The sequence below is a fragment of the Pogona vitticeps genome, chromosome 3 (assembly GCF_051106095.1).
Source record: "Pogona vitticeps strain Pit_001003342236 chromosome 3, PviZW2.1, whole genome shotgun sequence".
NCBI lineage: Eukaryota > Metazoa > Chordata > Lepidosauria > Squamata > Agamidae > Pogona > Pogona vitticeps.
This window is the reverse complement of record NC_135785.1, coordinates 217,647,350-217,669,275: the sequence shown is the minus strand read 5'-3', so window position 1 is coordinate 217,669,275 and position 21,926 is coordinate 217,647,350. Positions and strand designations below refer to the sequence as shown.

At 39.2% G+C, this 21,926-nt stretch overlaps 1 long non-coding RNA gene across 1 annotated transcript; it reads right to left on the bottom strand.

Annotated features, from left to right (window-relative positions):
* Positions 1-6,517: 6,517 nt before the first annotated feature.
* On the bottom strand, positions 6,518-18,579 carry LOC140705406 (uncharacterized). Its single transcript, XR_012084789.2, has 4 exons — positions 18,401-18,579; positions 16,993-17,142; positions 10,622-10,670; positions 6,518-6,903 (listed from the first exon to the last, which is right to left on the bottom strand). It is a non-coding gene; the product is annotated as an uncharacterized LOC140705406 (long non-coding RNA).
* Positions 18,580-21,926: the final 3,347 nt, after the last annotated feature.

The window sequence follows — 21,926 nt, the reverse complement described above, 5'->3', positions numbered from 1 at the left end:
AGCATAGTGGTCAGGAGTGTCAGACTAGAAATCAGGAAACCTAGCTTCAAATCCCAGCTCAGCAATGGAAAACAGGGGTTGGATTCTTAGATTTTTAACACTATGAATATCATAATTCTATATTCTGGAAGTTCTGATTACCTTGCAGATACCTTACAAACACCTCAATGTTATGCACCTGGGAGAAAGGCCTACATTAGAAGGTGTTGAGGCTTAGCTTGGCCAAGCTTCCTGCTCAGAAAGACAGTTCCCAGCCAGCCATAGGGTGGGAACAGGAAGTTTAATCTACCTAAGCCTCAAAGCCTTCCAGTTTAGGTCTTTCCCTCAGGTGTTTTACATTGGGACATTCATAAGGTGCCTGCAAGGTAGGTAGAACTTCCTTAATGGAGACTACTAGTATATGGACTGGAGATGTGTGCTGTGTATGGAAAAAAATGCAAAATGACCGGGGTGGGACGGTGGGTGGAATGACACAGTGCAGCAAGATGCCTCCAATTGTCCCTGAGGTGAACGAGCCAGGAAGTGGCATAGGAGAAGAAAACTGATAGCTGGACCATCAGTGAAGTTCCAGAGCAATTCTGTGCACTCGACTTCTGAGACCCTGTTGAGGGCTGATCAGAGCAGTGAGAGCCTGTGGATTGATGAATGTGTCCTTTCTTGTACAGCTTTGACTGCATGGGTTTGAAATTATCCTCCCACCACCACCTTCCCCCCTTTTCTTTTCTCCTTGTAAGTGCACTTCAAAGTGTCTTCTGCTCTTATAATCGTTGTCGGAAGTGAGAAGAACCAAGTTTTTCTCAATTCAGACTGGCTTTAACATTCAGTTAGGCACTTCGTACATTTTGTTGTCACTAGGAATGAAACATTGATGATACTTGCCTGAGTGTATTTCTGGAAGCAAGGTTACCAGTTGGGAGAATTACCTGTACATTATATCTATCTCTGGACTCTCTACCAAGTATAGTTACCACGTTGCCATTAGAGTGCTTTGGCAGATTTTTACTCCCTGGGACAAAATGCTAGTTTGGAGGCAAGTGCCCCCCCCCCCGAAAAAGTGTAACAGTCTGAAATGTAAGCACACTGAACCTTCTATTTTAGATCCACAGCATGAACTACTGTGGCCAGGTTGTTCCTGTCAGGAATGGTAATAACTGGTGATGCCAGGTACTGCAAACTGTGGAGTTCATCTGGGACTCCAATGATAAGAAATGGATCCAGGAGTAACCCCAAGCTATATATTTGTTTCTTCAAGGGGAGCGCAACATAATCTAGAATGGGTTGCCCACTCAGTCACAGACACACTATGTTATCAATGTTCAACATCAGTTTATTTGCCTTCATCCAGCATTCAGATATTAGTCCAGCACATTCGCAGTTGGCAAGGAGAAATGATGGCAAAACGAAGTATTTACCATTCCCTAACCCATCTTTGCTAGTTTTTATCATTCAACACAGGCAGGAGTTTAGCTTGCATCTAATGGGGCAGACAAATTTCAAGTATCTTCTCTACCTCTTGGGGTAGAAAAGCATGCACAGTGTATGCGATACAAATCTCAACAGAAGAAAGGTAAGGAAAACTTCAGGGAGGCAGATTTTATGGTTAAAAAAAGATGCTGCCCCAGCTGTCACTTGCCTCTACTGCCATTTGTGGAGGAAGCCAGAGAATGTTTGGTCCGCTAGCGAGCCCTGCTTTGTCAGTACGGGATGCCATTGCCTCCTTCCCGGGATATTGTGAGACGTGGGAAGTCTCATGATTGCGACCCAGGAAGGGTGCGGGGAAAGGAGTTATGTATTTAAGGGATGTTTCCCCCTCCCTTTGGCCTCTTCCTTGCTGACAACAGACAAGGACAGAGCTCTGCTGCCTGTGCTAATTTTAAACTGTGTAGCTCTGATTTTGCTGCATGGGCGATCTCGCTGCTTGGAAGGGGGGATTTGTGTTGGCACCCTCCCTATGGTTTGATTACTGACTCTCAGCTCCCAAATTAAGGAGCTGTCTCAACAGAAGAATTTATTTTTCTTTTATTTAGTGTTTTATCATTTGAAGGTGGGGTGTTGAGATCGCATTGAACAGAAAGGCGCAGCTGCTCAGGCCTGGCCAGGTAGCAGCCAGGGCACCACTTTAGGCTTATTGAAGGACGTTGGCTGTAATTTTAATTAGGTTTAGTAATTTATTATTTCACACGACGATATATTAATTGAATTAAAATTAATTTATAGGTACTTTTAAAAAGGGAAATTAAAGGAGGGAAATGTATTATTGTTAAAAGCCAGCGGGCCTCAAGTTGAAACAAGTAATTCTGCTCTGTAACTGGATGCACAGCCCTTCCGGCTGGCAGGATCAGGCCGAAAGTGCTTGCGCCTTGTATTTAAAATATTATGAATAAATAAATAAATAAATTTATATTGATTAATTAGATAGTGCTGTTTAAATAGCAGGCATTTATAGATAAGTGATTAATTTTCATTGGAGTTGGGTGGATTCTGATCTGTTTTAAAAAAAACAAAAAAGAGATGATGATGATGATGATGATACTACTGCTACTGCTACTGCTACTACTACTACTACTACTACTACTACTACTACTACTACTACTACTACTACTACTACTACTACTAATAATAATAATAATAATAATAATAATAATAATAATAATAATAATAATAATAATAATAATAATAATAATAATAATAATAATAATAATAATAATAATAATAGGTAAGCTTGAGTCATTAAAGGAAGGGGATAGTGAAGCTTAGTTGAACCTGGGCAGCAGCTGGGAGGGGCTTGGCAAAAGGGCTTTAGCTGAATTCCTGACATTAATTTTCTGCATTATTAAATGACCTATTGACTGATGCTTATTTGGGGTGTTGTATAATACAGTTACTTTGTAGTATTAAGCTTGAGCTGACCTTAGGTAGTTGGGCACAACCTAATTAGGGAGGCAAGATGCCTAAAGGGTAGGTCTGTGTGGTTAGAATGGCTTCCAGGAAGGGCCAAGGTAATAAGATCACTTGTTCTAGCCAGGAAGGGAAGCTGAGGGGCCTAACGTCAAGGGAGGCCCAGAGAGAAAGAAAAAGAAACTGGGCCTTCTCGGCAGTGGCCCTCGCCTTTGGAACAGTCTGCCCCCAGAGATCTGTCTGGCTCCCTTGCTGGGTGTTTTTAAGAGCAAACTTAAGACCTGGCTCTTTAGGCAGGCTTTCCCTCCTGTCATCACTTGAATATTTTTCCCATCTTGAACTATAGTGCTACTGTTGTTTGTTATTTTATTATATTGCTTTTATTCCATCTATTATTGTTAGCTGCCCACTTTGGTCTAGATGGGTGGGGTATAAATTTAATAAATAAATAAAATAAAATAAGAAAGGGAAGCAGCTTGCAAGCAGCAGTTCCTCAAGTTTCGCCCCCTCAGTCATCCTCAGATGAGGAGACATGGCCTATTTGTCAACACATGCAGGACAAGATTTTGGCTTTAGAGGCCAAAAGAGCAGCACAAAGGGTTTCACAACTTAGCGATCCTCAACTGTGCCATTCAGCAGAGGGAGGCCAAGAGCCGTAGGAGAGCTAAGCTTAAGGCCATGGTGGAAAATTTAATGTCTCACTTTGCTGCTTTAGAGGCTGATTGACAGGCCACGGGGCCATCCAGAAGAGAATCAGATGCATCAACAGTGACACCTCAGCATCAGAGTGAGGACGAGGAACGAAGTATGCTGACGCAGGAGGTGGATGGGGCAGTGGCAGTGGCTAGAGGTCAGCAGGAGAAAGTGGAAGAGTTGGCAGCAGGTTACAGGCATGGCAGGGATGAGCAGGATACAACACCAGCTCTAGCATCAGGTGAGCTAGCTGTTGCATCGCACACCCTACCCATATTGCCTTCCTGGCCATGGCCAAGCAGTGGGCAGGGTAGCCTTCCTTGATACACAACATACAGGGGTTAAGGGCCCCTGCCAATCCTTGGCCAAGTACAAGCATGCCAGTAGGGAACTGGGCGGCTCCCTATCCACAAATTACATTTCCAGCAGCACTGGGTTTGACATCTGGTATGGGGGTTTGGCACTACCCATCTGTACCTAACACAGGTTACAACTCTATCCCTTTAAAGGCACTGCCTTTTGGAGATCATGTCATGCCATTGGGGGATCACCTTACTCCAGCTACTAAAGAAAAAATATACAGGGATAACTATGTGGATCTGTTTGAGCTCCTTAATAGAAATGTAGACAAAAAAGAGCTTGAAAAAGAGGATGAAAGGGATAAAGAACAATGTAGGAGGCGTAGGCCAGAGAGGACATGGGCCAATTGGCTCTCCGGCTTCCTAATTTACGCTGTGGTGGTGATGAAGGCACAACCTTGGAGAGCTCAGTCTATGTTTCAGTACCTTGACCTGATCTACAGGGCATACATAGTCTTTGCAGGGCAGGTTTGGTTGCTTTATGATGAATCGTTCTGTATGAGAAATGCAATTCATCTGAATTTATATTGGGATGATCCTTTATCAGGCCTCTGGCTGCAATATATGATGCCGGCCAGGCCTAACTCAGGTGAAAGGTTTGATAGCGGGCATCTAATCTGCAAAGCTGGACAGAATTTGAATGGACACACGAAAATAGGCTTCCAGATTACCAGACAGTAAATGGAACAACTTTAAGGTTTGGATCAGTTTAATACTACAGAAAAGAAAAGTGTTGTTGAAAGAACTGCAAGATATTGTAGGTGACCTGAATTTTACATGCAGAGTGGTTGTGCCAGGTTGTGCGTTCCTGTGTAGGTTATGTGACACTATGCCGCCTCTTCCACAGAATGACAGTTACTAGGGGTATGAGACAGGATTTAAAAGTCTGGAGTCAATTTTTAGTTGAGTTTAATATGGTCTCTATTTGGAGGTCTGAGACAAACCTTAGGGCCGAATTCCAGGCCCAGACTGATGCAGCTGGCTTCTTACATTTTGGGATTTATTTTAGAGGCAGATGGTGTGCTGAGTGGTAGCCTGAAAAATGGCACCAGTTAGGGGTCGCTAGAGACCTCACTTTCTTGGAATTTTTTTCGATAGTAGGCACTCTGTGGCTGTGGGCACGTGAATGGGCCAATTCAGTAGTAGGCTTCTGGTGTGACAACCAGGTGGTGGTTTACATACTAAACAATGTCACCTCGCACTCTGAACATATTATGGTGCTGGTGTGTGCATTTACATTGCATGCTTTAAAATATAACATATTTGTCCAAGCAAAACACATTCCTGGCCTTGATAACAATTTAGCTGATGCACTATCATGCCAACAGGACAACCAGTTCGGGGAATTAGCGCCAGGAGCCAGCAAATTCCCAGAGACTCTTCCTCGAGAGATCTGGCAAATTGGCGGGATGACGTGGAAAGAGACCTTTGTGCAGAACCTGATTCTGCACTACGGCAGGACCCCCTTTTTATGGTGGGCAATAATGATTATTCAATAAAGTGTGGTCCATGTTTATCGCATACTTGTCTTGCATCATTATTCTGGGGTAAGGGGGCAAAGGGTATAAGCTAGGTTTTGGGTTCATTCTTAGCCTCAGGGAATTTAGGGTTTTAAAAGTCCCACTGCTTTGAATTGCTTTCAGGGAAAAGCACCAGTACTTTGAATCAGGGCTGAGAATGAATCAGAAGCCAGTGCTGCTGACGCAAGACAGGTGTGATGTGGATTTGGAAACATATATTAAAAAGCAATCTGGTTGCCATGTTTTGATAAAGCTACAGTTTCTGAATCATACATACAACATGTTTCAGTAAAGCAATGAACTAAGGCATCTATCATTGTAGTCTGCCTTTTCCAGTATCCAAGATTGGCTGATATAAGAAAGTCACTGGCAGTGGCAGAATACTGCCAATTGAAGAGCCCTTTTTATTATTATTTTGGAAACATGTGACTGACATGCGATAAGACAGAGACATGCAAACCATAAAATCAAAAAAAGAACTCTTATATTAGTGGCAGTCTGCCACTGCCTGTGACATAATTCCTCCTGTGCGGGTGGAACACCACAAGAGGATACTACATGCTCAGCTTTCTTAAATAGGATACAATATAAAGAAATGAAAAAAGTGAAGGAAAACTAATATTAAGATTGCTTCAGAAGTAATATAGAAAAAATGAAACAAATTAAAGGGGTACCATTTCCTCTTTTCCTATTTAAAACCAATTAAAGGTGAATTTCTTATTTATCTGGGACATAATTGATACTAATGACATTTCTTTAATTTTTATTTTACCTTTCTTCCATGAGATTATGATGAGGAACATTCCCTCCTTCTTATCCCCATAACAGCCCTGTCACAATCTCAGTCACAATTTCTGAGAGATTATGACTGATCCAGGATCATCCAGTGAGCTTCATGGCCAAATTGGAATTTGAACACATGCCTTTCCAGTCCTGGGCCAAAGTTCAGTCTAACCAATACACCATACTAATTCTTAAGGGCAAAACAAAAAATGCTGATGTGGAAATTTTACTGTATGTAGGGTTTTTTTACAGAAGAGTCGGTAATAAGTATTTCCATTTTAATCAACATTGATAACATTTGCTGGAAAACTAAATGCTTACATTTGCATTATTGGATTACAACATTTTTATTTTATTTTAGGTCTATTAACCTAATAGTAATTTGCCTTAAGTCTACTAACAGCATAGTTGTAAACATGATGTAGTGAAATAAATCAGTCAGTTGTAATTACTTCAAAATGACAGTGCCTGGTCTGGTCTTGGGAAAAACAGGGGCATAGAATTTATAGACTGTTTTATTGGCTCAAGAATTCAATGATGCTGACTTATTAAAAACCATTTTTTAAAGGTTCAAAACTTTTATACATCTTAAAAATGTTGGTTGGCCCAATAATATCTTCTCACTGATTATATATCTTTATGACAATTGCCTGCAAATTAAAGAAGAAAGAATTAATATCAAATAATTGAAAAACAGGGATGTAACAATACAGGAATTGTAAACGCTAATTTGAATAAATCAGACTGTATTGTTTGAAATCAGTGCAATTTTGTAAGTACCAGTTCATTTTCTAATAAAATTCATTTTAAATGATGAATTGAACTACATTTTTTTCAAAAGTTTTACAAAAGTTTAAGGTCATTTTATAGACGTGCTATAATAGTTCTCAATGCTGTAGCATCACAACTTGAATTTTATAGTCCTGTTTTACTTGATGTTAAGTATTTGGCCGGCTTAGGTCCTCTTTACATGTTTCATTTGGAGCTTGGGAAAAACTTTTCTATAGATTAAATTTGTTATCCTGCTGCTTTGGCTGCTATCTCATTTCAAAGCCCAGCCTTATATAACTATGATCAGCTGTAGAGTCCTCCTCATACATTTTTTCATTTTCATTCTGGCTAGGAAACCTTTGCATGTGTGGATGATATAGGAAGGATATAGAGAGGCATCCACAAAGAAATGCCTTTCCCAGTGTTTGCCTCAGTTTATCGAAACAGGAATGGGACGTTTTTGGCTATGCAAATTATTTGAAGTTCATCTTTCATTACCACTGTCCAGTATGATACCTAAATCAGTGAGCTTTCCATCATAATGACAATGTTGTTGTTATCTGCCATCAAGTTGCATCTGACTTACGGTGACTCTATGAATCACCCAATGAATGAGTGATTTCCAAAATTTCCTGTCATCAAGGGAAAAGGGGTATGTGCTTTTATTTGGCTTAGTGAAGTGGAACGGTAGAGGTAGAACTGGCTGGATAGTTGGCTAGATAGCTCAGTGGTTTAGATATCTGTGGAGCCAGAGGTTGGGGAGTCAATTCCCCACAGTGCCTCCTGTGAGTAGAGCCAGCCTGGGTGACCTGGAGCAAACTGCACAGACAGAACTGACTTGACGACATATGTTGTTGTTGTTATACAAATATAGATATTGTGGAACTACAAAAAAAATCTGTTTTTGGAAAACAAAATGAAGGAGAGAGGAAAGGTGACTAACAAAGGAATCAACAATAAGGAGGGACAAGTCTTCAAGTGTGACACATGAAGAAAGAACTCTAAATTTAGTGTCAGATAGAGAGCATGTTCCTTACAGACACCAAGTATTAAAAGAGAAGCATGCAAGATTATATTTTCCAACAGATAGAAAGGTTTCAGAGAGCCACAAGTTTAAAGGAAGTGCAAACGCTGGTTAGCTCAATACAAATTATAGTTCTAAATATCAGTAAATTGGTGTGTTATAGCTTCAGTGCTCTCTTGAAATAATTTGATGGTGTCAGGTGGATAAGACACAGTTGCATACTGCCTTCACCACTTTGCTGAACCGGAGACATACTCAGGGAAAGGTTCTACATGAAAGACATCTAACAATGAAAGTGGGCTAAAATGATTAGAGAAAAAACAACAACAATGTAATTTTAGCTCTTGGTAGAAAAAGAGGGAATAAACTAGCATATTTATGGCAAATTCTGAGTCAGAGCAATGTTGTTTCTTCACTGCATGCTGGACTTCTTCCTTCAAAGGATTGCTTTCACTCTCATGAAAAACTTTTTAAGAACAAAAGCATCTTCATTCAGTGTGGAACTTTGTCAATGAGCCCAGCTTCCCTCCACTGCTGTTAGCTATTTTGAGTGGGAAAGTGCCTTGTTTTTAACCTCCTGGCACCCCACTCTGCTGCATGCTAATAAGGAAACAAAAACACATGCTTTTATGTGGTGTACTTAACTCAAAATTGTCAATGGAATTAACCAAGTTGAGAGGGAGATTGCTATGTAAATATCATGATCTTGTTGCATTTGTCTGTACTATTTCATCTTCACACTGTTAAAGGATACTGTGATAAGCTTAGCTTAGAAAGTCAATTGTAGCTCAATGATGCTATAACTAATGGCGTTTAATACTTGCCACCCACATTCTGATTATACTATTGACTAATTTTAACCACAAAAGATTAAATGCCTGATGCCCCAGCTACATCTTTGTCAGGCTGGATTTTTTCCATGTTAAAATATTCACTTATCTATGCAAACTGGGCTAGAGGAAACTATTGTCTACTGTATAAACAGATCATAGTCCCACTGCATAAAATAATTGCATCTTGGCAGCTAATGATTGTTATTCCTAAGAGTCTCTTTGGCATTTATATCATAAACTCCTGATTCACTATTTAAATGGTTTTGGTAAAAGCCAGAGTGCGGTAGTATAGTTTTCAGAACATTTCAGCATGCCAAGCGCATACAAAGTGGGGAAATGAGTAGAATATATTCTGTGTTCGATTTTCGTGATAATCAGGAGGCAGTGACACTTCCTTGACTCAAAGGCTATGACACGGATCCACAGAAAATCAAGGTCAAACTCTTTGCCTCATGTATGATCCATACCCCCTCAGTCACTAACATGTGTAATCACAGGGTAATGTTACATTTTTACAAACCTAGAGATAGAATGGTGTTCATACTGAGTATCTTGACACCTACATGGGGATAGAAATCCAACTAGAGAAGGCAGGAAGATCTAAAAATAAAGGAATCACCAATCCAAAAATCTGCTGAGAGCATACTCTAAAGGAAGAAAGAACCTGTTGCTCTTCTCTTCTCTAGTAGCTTAATTTTTTCCCCTTAATAACTGTCCCTCCCATTTATTCCTATAAAACAGAAATGAACAACTACTTTGGTGGCCTAATTCTTTCCCAGTTCTAAGGTCACAGGAAACTTTGGGAACCTCTGAATTCACAATTTCCTCCCAGTACTCTGAAGAAATGCATCTCTAAGTAGAAGGAAGGTTTTTCCTAGTTTGTGGTCCGTATTGTACCAGCTCCCATAATAGAAAACAACCAGTAGTGGACCTTTTACAGTCTCATGGAGAAGACTTGCAAAACTGAAACTTCTTACTAAAGGTGGTCTTCTCTCTATGCCTTCACCAGAAAAGACACCCTTCTAAGAATCTTAGGATTGCAGCCTAAATGAAGTAACAGTGGAGTACAGCACGTGGCAAAAGACGTATGTCATCTGTCAGAAAAGCAAATCTGGCATGTTAATTATGAGACTCTTGTCACTAGGGACCTCTTTTGTGGTGTTTATCAGGGGTATCTATTAAATCTAAGAAGACACAATGTTTTGAAAAGCAATTTACTGTTCTAATCACAGGTCCATATTTCCAGCTCATACTATTTCCCTCACTTTGGAAAACCCCAAACAGACTTCTTCTAATTTACTATGCTAGAGAAGTAGCTGCACAATGTTATGAAAAGACTGCATGAAAGTTTGTTTTGTATTAGTAAACTATGTCTGCAGAAAAAATAGCATGCAGTAAAATCCATGCTTCCAATAAAATAAAATTCTGAGGAGGAGCAGGAAAGATTGAATAAAAGTTGTTATAACGAGTTGCAGTCTTTAGGTAGTCAGTGGGAGTTTATGCACACTGTAAATTATCTGGAATTGATTTTACAAGTAGGACTGCTTGTTCACTATCTTCCACCTACTAAGGCCCTTTGTACTTCTCTAATCTGGTTGTACAATCTTACTGTTCCGATTACTTAATACTTTCCAACAAGTTTGCACACAGTTAGGGATGGATTACTTGAAGAAAAAAGGCGACAAATGACTGGAGAATTGAACCCAAAGGACTTTAGGATTCCTGATTATTTTTTCTTACCTGTATGTCTTCTCTGTGTTTTCCTGTTATCATGGGTAGATACAAACATCTAGAAATAGCATAATTAACATATGAATAAAATATGAATCATTTTTGACAGATCAGCTTTATAGAGGAGATGCTTCAGAGCATCAAGGAGCTTTGTATGAATAAATTAGCTATTTGATAAAGTTAATTATGATATCTTACACTACCTGATGATAGGAGTACGTTTTAGAACTGCATAAACATGCAATATATCTATAGTGTTGCAATGTTATGATTTTAGTGAGTGTTCGTATTAACAAATGTGTCAGGTGAAATAAACACACACCCTGAGGTTAGCTACAGTTACAGTTTGAATTCTCCATATTTATTTATTTATTTATTGAATTTATACTCCACCCATCTAGTCAACTGACTACTCTGGGTGGCTAACAGCATATAATATAAACAATTTAAAATATAAGATCAAAATAACACATCCGTAGATAATACTCAAGATGGAAGAAAAAAGTAAATCAAGTAGTGGCTGGATGGAAAGCTTGCCTAAACAGCCAGGTTTTCAGTTGGCCTTTGAAAATGCCTAGCGAAGGGGCCATACAGATCTCAAAAGGGAGGTTATTTCAAAGGTGAGAAGCCACCGCTGAGAAGGTCCAGTTAGGCTCCTCAACCTCACCTCCTGGCTAGATTGAGTGATACGAGTAGATTTGGGGGGAGAAGGTGTTTCGTCAGATATTGAGGCCTAAACCATTTAGCGCTTTATACATAAGCATTAGAACTTTGAAATAAATGTGGAACCGAATGGGCAGCCAATGTAGGGTGGCCAGAATGGGAGTGATATGTTGATGTTTCCTCACCACACTAAGAAGTCTGGCTGCCGCATTCTGCACCATTTGAAGTTTCTGCATCGATCTCAAAGGTAGCCCCATGTAGAGAGCATTAAAGTGGTCTAATCTCGAGATTACGAGCACATGGACCAGAGTGGTGAGTGACCCAGCATCAAGATAGAGACGCAGCTGGACAATCTGCCAAAGGTGGAAATAGGAGATGTGGACCAAAGACAGCACCTGGGATTCCATGGTAAGTGCCTCGTCCAGATGGATCCCCAAGCTGTGAACCTCACTCTTCGTGGTGAGAGCCCCCCCAAAAGAGAGGGAGTTTCCCAAACCACTGATGGTAGGTCCACCCACCCTCAGGACCTTCATCTTGTCCGGGTTCAGCCTCAGCCCATTTTCCTTTTAAATGGGCCTAATGAGCATCTTCTTGAGGGCGGGGAAAACCCTGCCCTCCTGGAAAGACCCATTAATTATCACTGTGGCCCATTCAGTTGTTGTGGGCCTGGCTGCTTTGATTAGCCAGGCCGGGCAAGGGTCAAGGGAGGAGGTGGTGGCCCGACAGTGAAGTAGCACCTTGACCACAATGTCTGGCATCACAGGCTGAAAACATATGATTATTCTTGCTGACTCTTGGCTGAAGGTGTGGTGCTAATATGGGAATTTATGTTGTCATACTTTACGACAATGCCATTGTCATCATTTTGTATCCAATGCTGATTTAGCCAATTTCCTTTGCCCACAGTAAGCCTTTGTGTCATAATCAATTCTGTTCCTAAAGATCCCCTGTTCTAGAACTTCCTTTGGATATGGGTTAGAGCGGTCTGCACTGAGAAGGTATGATCAGTGGCAATTGGGTATCCACCCTTACACAAATTTAAGTGCTATCTATTAGTGCAAAGTCAAAATTCCTTCACTCTCCATCTCTGTCTTCATCATCTTCCTCATCCTCATCCTTGTTGATCTTGTTTTTTTTCCTGTTATTGAAATTTTCTAGAAATATTTATATTGTATTTCAGTGTGGATTATGCATTAGCATACAGTAATGGATGAATTGCCTGCTTAGGGATCATTACTCCATTCCATGAAGAGTCCTGATGGTGTTTAATAGCTTTGCTTCAGTGAATGTCTTGATGATGATGGTTTTGCTCCACTGAATTGCTTTTGTCACAGCCAGAATAGGCATTTGTTTGACATGTGAATTGGTAGTCTTAACAGCCATAATCAGGAGTCATTTTTACCACTGTCATCTCAGTTCAGGAAGTAGAGATGGCATGAAGATCAAAAGACCAATGAGCTAGACCTCGTGTGCAGGCTGGTAGAGATGTTCTGCCCAAGAAAAAGTGTTTCCTGTGGCAGCAGGACTGAGGTCTTACATCAGTTTGATAGTGGTGCCTTGGCCAAAGTGCCATCATGTTTAGTGTGATATAGAGAAAAACCACATAAGTACAAAAGAGGCCAGGTTCCAAAGATGCATAGCTGGTTGTCTCTATAGGCTAAATTTCAACACAGCATAGAAAGTAGGGAGCTGAGACAAAGATTTCCTGGAAAATAAATGACAACTTTGTTACTTTCAAAGTGGAGAAGCTCCTTCACAAAAACTCATACTATAGAAAATTCCTACGATGGGCTATCAGGAATAGAAAATTTTTATTATTGTCACATTAAGGACCTATTCAGACAACTAGCCATGAAGACAAAAGCACCATCTTTTGATTCTGTACCACTTCAGTATTATCTGAGGTTAAAGTGTTTGCATCTTTTCCTTCCTCAAATGAAAACCACATTATGCACTGAAGACTTGGTTAATTTTCACATTGGGGGCAATTTTCTCTTTAACTGGTTGTCATGTAAGCAATGCCACCCAGCTCAACAGAAATAAAATTGAGGTAGTTTAGTTAGGTGAGTGAAAACTGTATCAGCTTGGTGACTTAATGTATGAACCAGTTCAGAATTTCTGGGGCTATATACAAGGACATATGTGTACAGCAGAAGAATGTGCTGAAACAGTTTCTAGTATATTAATTGACCATACAATGAGCTCATAGATGGCAAGAGCTGAGCTTTTATCCACCACAATCTATTATCTTTCAATCATGCTGTTCCTGAAGCAAATGAGTGCATAAGAACTGATAAGTTGTACATTTCATCATTTCTAATTTTTTATGCGATACCATGTTTTTGGACCACTTTATGTTTGAGGTTACAATATATTCCTCTCTGATACTTCCATTATTTATTTATTTAGTTGAAATTGGGGCTTGTTACCTCACTTTCTTAATGCTGAATTGCATAAACTCTAGTATCCTGTCCTTGCTCTTACCATTTCCAGAGCTTTCTAAATTGTATTGTATCCTCACTTTATGTTGACTGACCCTTCCTACAACTCCTTTTGTATATTGTGCCATCAGCAAATTTTATCAGCGTCCCTCATGATATTGCATCAATTGGACAAAATTGACTTTAGTACCCTTGTGGCATGCCTATAGTCACCTCTCTTCAATCTGAACAGCTCCCTCAATATATATTCATTCAAATTCTGTACACCTTCAACAATATAATCTCTTAAAGCAAAACAAAGTCTCAGATATATTCTGCACTCAAGAGAAAAATTGGTTGAACTGTATTGGGGAAAACAGTTCACTTTGTCATTTTTGTTCAGATTATTTCTACTCCTAAACAACATCAGTTGCAGTTGTGATTCATACATTGCTTACGGTATCTATTTACATTTAACTTGAGCCAGTCCTGTGGCACAGAGCCATTATAGGCAAAAAAGTAGGAATCTCAAGTGATGAGTTTTACGTTAAACAGATACTTTTCCAGCACACATGGAACCAAAACTTGTTTTGATAATCTTCTCCTACCACATGTTACAGTCATAACAGCAACACAGTCACTGATGTCTTTTATGGCATCTCCAAAGGTAGGGATGGGTTGAGTGTGGCTCTCTATATATTGTTTTATGGTCACATCTGTCAGCTCCAGCTAGTGTGGCTGATAGTGACAAATGAGGTACTATGTTCTAATCAAATAAATTCTGGAGAGCCATATGTTTCCCTCATCTGTCCTAAGTTCTTTGTACTATGAGTGAACTAAAAAAATAGGATTGTGCCCGTTATCCATGCTCCCAACCTCCTCAGATTTATATTTCATATCTTTAAGTGCTTAGACTTTGCATAGACAATTATGAATAGCTATGAACCATGCTGGCTCTAAACAGAGACTCACTTGAATAGACTGTGTGAAGACAGGCATCGGCCTCATCCATCATTAGTCACCCATGAAGGGGAGAAAATCACCCATCTCACAAACATACTTGCCTGTACAGTATCTAACCCTGCTCTGTGCACTGGAAAATTGAGGAAGTATAGTATACTAACTGAGGTTCTTCCATGTGATCAATAATCCTTAATTACTGGAGGACCTGATCATATGGCCAAATCTCTATATGTACCACCAGAGGGTTTTTTCCCCAGACTTTTGTCAAATTCATGGATGTCAGAGACCTGGACCAGTGGCAGCTCTACTCCATCTTATTTAAGTATTTTGCACATGGCTCATGCATAAATATTACTAGGCTCAAGCCCCCTTAAAAGACCAAGCAACCTACCTTCAGAGTTTAATTTAATTCGTTCTGCGGTTAATGTCATCTTGAGAAAAATTTGTCTTGCGAAACGCGTTTTCCCATAGGAATGCATTGAAATCTAATTAATGTGTTCCTCTGAGCAAAAAAAGTAAGAAGAAAATCAAATGTGGTTTACAAAGGGTTTATTAAGTGCTCTTTAAAGCCATACATATTGTGCAGATGATTTCAAACATTTCAGTAAAAAAACTTTTTAAACATCATAGACAAACATTTAAAAATCAGCAAATATGAGGCAGGAACAAAAAATGGAAAACATTCGTTTTGCAAAGCATGGTCATAGGAACATTCGTCTTGTGAGTCATCAACCCCATTGCCAAAACCATTTGTCTTGTGAGTTTTTCGTCCCGTGAGGCATTCGTCTTGCGAGGCACCACTGTATAAGTGTAGCTGTAGATATTGATATTTATAGTGATTAGATGGGCAGACAGACAGATATCCTTGATAATCAGGATTTACAAAAATCCCTGAACTTAGTCAGTGCTCAAATAAAGGGCAAACAAATGAAAGATAACTTACCTTGGGGAGTTTAAGTGACCTGACTCTTGTCTGGGTCCATCATGGTATTTGTACGTTTCTAGTTCTCTTTGAACATTTTGTTTGTCATGACTTCAGCAGAGGAGTCTTCCAGTGAGGATGAGGTTGAGGAACTGGACACCCCAAAGCCTGATGGGGTGGAAGATTTGCTTACCCTTCAGGTTCTGGAGAACCAAAAGCCTGAGCCCATAAATCCTGGACCCTTGGGGGAACCAGGAGTCTGAGCCAGTGGATGATGAGGGCTCAAGGACTAAGTAGGAGATGGTTTTCCTTTTTAAGTCATGAAGCTTTGAACGAATAATCTGTCTGGGGGAAAAGCTGTAATAGCAGGAAATACGTCTAATTTGTAGTCATGGCATAGGTATGCAGAGAGGTGGTCCTTGTGCATATGTCTGTATATGTATAGGTCCCTTAAAGACTAGCATGGCTCACATGTTAGCAAGGGAACGATGGCCACCATGAAGACTAGAATCTACAATGTGGTATATCTGATGCTGATGTTCATTATCAACGAGTACTGAATGGTGGACAAAATTTTCTAATTTTAATACATATATGGCATTTAGTTTAATAGACCAAAGTATATTATCACAGATTATGAGATAGATAGTAATTACGTAATAAGCAGAATATCAAAATTAATTATTTATTATTAAATATCCACACTAGGTTTTTATTATCTAGTAACAAGTGCAGTGTGGTAGCATAAACACAACTAAAAACAGAAAAATGTGTGGAACAACAATGACTGTATATTCTAATAATGCTACAGAAATAGGGAAATTGTGCATGCTTTAGGTCTTATTAATTTAAAGTATGCACATGTGTGTGTGTGTGTGCGCGCGCACACACACACACATGCATACACACCTTTAGAATTATTTTGCAAGTTTTGCTAACCCTGTTATTAACTTAGTTGGAAATCCTTCCTGCTGAATGTAGCCTACTTATAAATGTCACCACAGGCATATTTGTTCACCTGAATGTGTGTTAGCTATTTAGAAGCTTTATTGCTCTCTGCTCAGGTTCATGTTGTGACACTGCTGCCTGGGTCAGCCTGTCAAGCAGCGTGGCTTTTTCTTTTGGTTACACTAGCAGGAAAAATCTCAGGTGGAAGCTAAAATCTCCTTACTACTTTTTAATGAAGGGAAGATTGGAAAGGAAAATTTCAGAGACAAAAAAGGTGTCAAGTTGCCTTTCTCTGCATTCATCTGTAGGATAGTCATGAAAACATCAGCTATTCTCGAGCAGAATGTCCTAGTCCATCAATATTTTATAAAAACCTTCACTGTCACTATTAATTTCACAGAATTCCCAGTCTATGCAGGAATTGACTTTCAATTAACAGGAACTCGAAGGAAATATATACTCACGAAAGGGTGAGCGTCCATTACTTTGTTCCTCTAACCCATCCTTGCTATTTTCTCATAGCTTTTGCTTATGTTGTTTCTTCATTTCCTTCAAATTGCATCTGAGAAGTTTGCTTAGAGTTGTGTTTCAGTTGGCAAAAGATTAACCCAAATCTGAGAATACAGAATTACCAAAAAGCTAAAATATGGAAGAATAAGAAGAACTAACATGGGATGATTTTTTAAAAGCATGCCAGTTTTTCTTTTGGGAATATCATGGAACTTTCCAGTCAGTAGAACTAATAGGAAACTATGGCCAAAATCCTATAGTTTAGGGTATGAATGAATGAATGAGCTTTTTTATGGTCACTGACCACCAGATATATCTAATATAACTATAACACAAAAATACAATGAAAAGTAGCATAAGATAGCACTAATAATATCACATGTACACAATCTGTTACATTATAGCTAAATTAGATGGATTAGCTTAGTGTAGTAAATTGAATCAATTGAGATTTTCTAAGTCAGCTTTTCTGCAAGTTCCATTACATCAAGTGGGCCTATTCTAACTTAGTATAGAAAATATGTTGCAGTTAGAATAGACCCATTCAAATCAATGGATCCTATGAAGAAATTGACTCACTATATCCTCATTGATTCAATTGGCCTTATTCTAGTGTGATTTACTATGCTAAGTAACAGAGGTTTCACATATAAGTTATAGGGAGAAAAGTAAGAGCAAGTAACTGGAGCAAAATGTATTCTAGGCCATCCACAAAATTCCAAACATGCATCAAATGGAAGAATGATATAGTAGACTAATCATGACCCAAGCGGAATGTGTTTAATTAAGGCAGGATCCTCCTTTCCCAGAAAAGTTGTGCGATTAATCGCCAGGTTTAGGGAGTTCCATTCTAACCACTTAGACACACTATCCTGTTATCCTGGAGTGCATGAGCGCATGAAGATTAAATATGGTAATTTAATTTAATTCCACTAACCTCCCAACATGCTAGTCTGACCCAAATAAGAAGTGCTTCTGGGGAGTTCCCAAAACATCCACAAGGTTAAATGTTTTTGACTCTCAGAACAAACAGGCAAGGTAGAATTGCCACCACACACAAAAAACATAAAGATAGTGAAAAAGGCAAAAAATTCAAAAGATTTACAAAATACATCAAAAGTATTCTGAAGCAAACAGTCAATAAGAATACAAGGCAGGAGAAATACCGAGCAAACACACAAGAAAATAAGAAAGCTAACTTAATTACCTAGTACTAACACACTAGCAAAGCAACAGCATAGGCTCAGAGCAGACACAAGAGTACATCCAGCTGAGCATGGCATAACGGGACAGCAACTGAACATAGCATCTTCTAAGAAATAGCTAAATCAGTTAAAGTGACTTCTGAACTTCTTTTTATACCTTATTCATGACCTTCCAGACCTTCCAAGATAGTTTGCCAATCAGGTTTCAAGCTCCCTCAAATGTTCATGAAGACAAGAGCACTTTCTGCCCCCCTCTCTTCACAACAGCTGAATTCATTTTCTAATTAGCACAGTACCAGGGAACAAGCCAGCTGAACCTCAAAGCCTTAGCCAAAGGATACATTCTAGGTGGTGCTTTCATTCCAAAAGCTGCTCCCCCTCCTTTCTCTCAGTCAGCTGTTCCCAGGCACTGAGAAAAGCTTGAATTTTCCAGAAAGCTTCTCCAATCCATGTTCTACCAGTTTCTCAGGTCCCCCCCCCCCCGAAGTTTATCTGGCATACTCTAAAATTATGGAAAACTACTTCCACCACTTTAATGTGACTTTGTTTTATAAAAATGGGGAAAATGAGAGAACTAAATCTCCTTTTTTGGCCCTTGAACCACATAATTTGTACCTCCAGTGCTTATCCCCTCTAGATGATTCCAATGGATACTGCAACTGATGGTGTCAAGACAACTAAGAGTGTCCACAGACACAGCAGAGATACACTAGCTCATCTAACTCTCATGGCAGGTCATCCACTAGGGAGACAGAAAATTGTGAAAAATCAAACTAAAATGCTAATACATGAGCCATATTTTTTCCTATCTTTTTCCATCTTAAAAGTTGTATTGCATAACAGTAATAAATGACAAGGACTTAGAATTAATTAGTATATTCACAGCCTGCCAGATGGCATTTGCCTGAAAGTCCATTCAGTCTGAACTTGCTAAATTAAAATATTCAGCTGATTAAGTAAGTCAGCTTCCTTACGTGAAGTTTCAACACCACCAATTAAAAGAAAGAAAGAAATGTCAGAATTATGAGTCTAAAATCAGTCCCAGGAATACTGAGGACATTTGTGGCTAGACCTCTTAGCTGTTTAGACCAAACCTTGCTGTGTAAACATGGTTTTTCTTGAAAAGAAAATCTAATTTCACTAACATGTCTGAACCTCAGAATTGGTCAGCAATCATCTAATTAAATGACAAATACTGTGTTCGTTGATTTTCAAAGTAACATTGAAATTCAGAATGCGTTCATAAAGTTCAAAAAGTTCCATAAATTTAAGGTAAAGGGCAAGGTTGGGCATCTCTTACAAAAAAAATAGTACTAATAACTGTAACAGGTGGAAAATCACTAACATCTGTGGACAGGTTTGGATGTTTCATGCCTGTCTCATATTTCAAAATACATTTATGCTACAAATTGGATTACTTATGGAGGCAAATGAAAATACTGAAAATTCTCAAGAAGATACATTGTATGTCACAATCCTATTTATCAGTATATATTGAAGTGGAAGAAAACAGTCGGTATCGAGATTTATTTGCAGCCAGAATCATAATTCAAGTATAACACAATGCTATAGAGCATGATATCTGAAAGAATCTCTCCAAATGCTACAGTCTACATATTTTATGGCTTTCCTGCCCTCTCCTTGGAAATCAGTGTGTGGCTTGAAGTCATGTTCAGAAGGAAATATATCATAAATGGACATATCAAGTTTTGTTCTGATATTTAAATGTTCAAGGAAGACACCACATTACAGTGTATTTTGCTTCTTTCTTGGTGCCTTGACAAATGGTAATGTAGTAAAGGCTTCCCCCATGTGAAAGCAAAATAATCCCATGTGGTACAGTCCTGATTTAAGTACAGTATCACTTCAGAATATGTGTGTGGATCTGCCCTCTCACTCAGTTTTACTGAAATTTGTTTGTCTTAACTCAGTTGTGAATCAGTCTCTTGTTTATTCCATTCCATCTGATATAATTTGGTAGCCATTCAGCAATTTTCAGGAAAAGTCTCTTCATAATTTACTTCTTTTTTTCTTTCAACACTGATGCAGCTGTTCTTTCAATGCTAGGTGTTTGCTAAATGATGAGCTGTTAAAATATTTATGTGGGATCATATGTAGAAGCATCCTGTACATTGGCAGCATATATTGTATAGGTTGGCTGGAGCCTCCATTGAAATCAAAACAGTCTGTGATATGTTCTCCTTAATGATGGAATATTTGTTTCAAAGAGCATCACACATTAATTTTTAAAATACTCACCACTCAGCACATACCTGCAATACTGCCATACTTCCTGAGATATCAAGAAGCCAGCTGATAATGGTGGAAAGGATCAATCTAGTGTGAATATATACTAAATGCTACCACAGCAAATACTATACTCCTGCTTAATATTCTTATGACATTTGTCTAGACATCTCTTTCCACAATAGACTATTTCCCTATATATTTATTTCATTACATGTACATTTTCAAATGAAGTAATCTCTTCAAGCAAAAGGCCATAATAGCAAGAACATTAAGAGCAGGGGCTGTGCACACTCAAGATTTGCTGCAGTGTTTTTGTTCCCCCTTGGTAGCAACTCTCAGTTGTCTCACAGTTACAGGATGTTGTTGTTTAGTTGTTAAGTCATGTCTGATTCCTTGTGACCCCATGGCCCAAAGCACGCCAGGCCCTAGAAAAAACACAGCTTTGACTATGCGGACCTTTGTTGGCAAGGCGATGTCTCTGCTTTTTAAGATGCTGTCTAGGTTTGTCATCACTTTCCTCCCAAGAAGCAGGCGTCTTTTAATTTCGTGGTTGCTGTCAACATTTGCAGTGATCATGGAGCCCAATAAAGTAAAATCTGTCACTGCCTCCATATCTTCCCCTTCTATTTGCCAGGAGGTGATGGGACCCATGGCCATGATCTTAGCTTTTTTGATGTTGAGTTTCAGACCATTTTTTTGTGCTCTCCTCTTTCACCTTCATTAAGAGGTTCCTTAATTCCTCCTCACTTTCTGCCATCAGAAAGTGATGGTATCATCTGCATATCTGAGGTTGTTGATATTTCTTCCAGCAATCTTAATTCCAGTTTGGGATTCATCCAGTCCAGCCTTTCACATGATGTAAGTATTCTGCATATAAGTTAAATAAGCAGGGAGACAACATACAGCCTTGTTGTACTCCTTTCCCAATTTTGAACCAATCAGTTTTTCCATATCCAATTCTATCTGTCTCTGTCTATATCCACTCATAGCCCTGTAAAGATATTTGACTGATCATATAAGTTGTGTAAGTTCTGTGTACGCTTTTTTCAAACATGAGAAACAATACTACATGCTGGTTTCCTCAGAGCGTCCACAGGATTTTTTTTTTTTTTAGTGGGAGCAACATAGCCCAGCGATATATTAACATAATTCATATACATCGTCGTCGTTTAGTCATGTCCGACTCTTTGTGACCCCATGAACCAGAGCAAGCCAGGCCCTCCTATCCTCCACTGCCTCCCGTAGTTGTGTTAATTTCATGTTGGTTGCTTCGCAGACACTGTCCAGCCAACTCATCCTCTGTCGTCCCCTTCTCCTCTTGCCGTCACACTTTCCTAACATCAAGGTCTTTTCCAAGGAGTCTTCTCTCCTTCTCTTCTCTTCATATACATAAGTTACTCCAAATGGGTTCCTGTTCTTTATATCCTGGGGAG